General features: G+C 36.5%; 1 long non-coding RNA gene across 1 annotated transcript; it reads left to right on the top strand.

Annotated features, from left to right (window-relative positions):
• The first annotated feature begins 279 nt into the window (after nt 1–279).
• On the top strand, nt 280–1341 carry LOC122302939. Its single transcript, XR_006240555.1, has 3 exons — nt 280–606; nt 707–828; nt 1289–1341. It is a non-coding gene; the product is annotated as an uncharacterized LOC122302939 (long non-coding RNA).
• The last annotated feature ends 307 nt before the right edge of the window (nt 1342–1648 follow it).

The following is a 1648-nucleotide window of genomic DNA, read 5'->3' as shown; positions in this document are numbered from 1 at the left end:
ACAAACCGGGTACCGGGTTTTAACCCGATACCCGGATTTAATAAAATCCTTTAGAAACCCTAGCGCCCCCCCCCTCCCCCCAGCGGCTGAAACTCAGACTCTCTTTCTCTCTATCTCTCTTGCGCCCCCCCTCCCCTGAATCTCACTCATCTCTCTCTCTCTCACTCTCAGAAATAGCATTCAAGAACAACATCATTTCTCTTTTTTCTTAGATGGCCACGAAGTTCTTCTCTCGGGGCTCGCCGAAGGTATTATTTCCATTTTCTTCATCCTATTTCTTGGGCTCGAAGGTCTTCTCTCCCCCTCTCTCTCTATCACACACGAAACCCTAGCCAGTGGCCACAAAGGTTTGTTATCTACAATTTGGTTCTGTTTTATTCCGATTTGGGTCTGTGTAGCTTTTGTTCTCTACTACGGATTGTGTAGCTTTTGTTTAGGTCAGATTTGTTGCATCCTTCTTCACATCTTTTAGGGTTTTTTTCTTTTATTACTTTTTTGATTTGGGTCTGTTGTGATGAGAATGTACACTCTCTCACCGATGGCTTGTGGAAGCTCAGCTTTGACATCCATATGCCATATGACATCCATCCGAGCCTTCTAGACCCGGTAATTACTTCTCATTTGTTCGGAAATTTTTGTGCTACTAAATCAGAGTTTTTGGTTGGATTCTATCTAACCCTTTTGGTTTTTTGTCTCTCTTTTGCAGCCAAAGTCCAGTAACTTCATGTGTACGAGTTCAACAAGCGCGATAGTGGAAGCCCTGCCTACCTACGATTGAGGCATAAATCGGTCAATGCCCTCAGCGATCTAGTCCCTTTCAGTAACAAGGTAATTTTGATGAGCTAGCTTTTGGGTATGTTTTGTTCTCTGTTTGTTGCTTTTGGATTTATTTTGATGTGAATGTTTGAATGGAATAATCTTTTAGGAGTGGTTTTATGGGTTAGATATGAATTTGTGAGACCTAGGAATGGTTTTATGGGTTAGTATGCATGGTGAAAAGATAAAAGCGGTCAAACTTAACATCACAGAATATCACTGGTATTTAAGAATTTGAGACAGATTCATTCAAAGCTTACTAAAATATAAGCTCTTCTCGTTTATTTTCTGGACAATGACCATCATTTCTTTACTGAAGTATTCCTATATAGTACTAATGGCTGATGATGATGGAGAGGGTAATTTCTCTTTACCACCAGAATTTTTTTTATAGGGTTTTCTTCTATATTTTCCTTGCTAAGTAATGTGGTTTTGTGATTTTAGGAGATTAAAAAAATTGTGGTCTTTGAAGGTGCATTGGAGAAGATTTTCAGCATCATCAAAGAGGAAGGAGGAGGTTATGAGGAAGGAGGTCTAGAAGATTTTTCAAAGTTGTGTTTTGTAATTTATATATTATAATTTTGTGTTTGTTAATGTAATGTAATGTATAAATACTAAATAATCTAATATGTAGTGAATTGTGATGTATGTTGCATGTAATATGGATATATTTTCTTTTACATACATTTAGTTAGATAGGTAATTAGTTTCTAACTTTAGTTTCTTTTACATGATTTTCTGAAATAAATGCTTTTAAACAAAAAAAAAAATTGTCTTTTTTTGGGTAAAAATTGAACAATGTTCAATGCTATTATGCTTTTCAACATAGTTT

Source organism: Carya illinoinensis, chromosome 3 (assembly GCF_018687715.1).
Source record: "Carya illinoinensis cultivar Pawnee chromosome 3, C.illinoinensisPawnee_v1, whole genome shotgun sequence".
Lineage (NCBI taxonomy): Eukaryota > Viridiplantae > Streptophyta > Magnoliopsida > Fagales > Juglandaceae > Carya > Carya illinoinensis.
The sequence above is the reverse complement of the archived record's forward strand: the minus strand, read 5'-3'. Positions and strand labels throughout refer to the sequence as shown.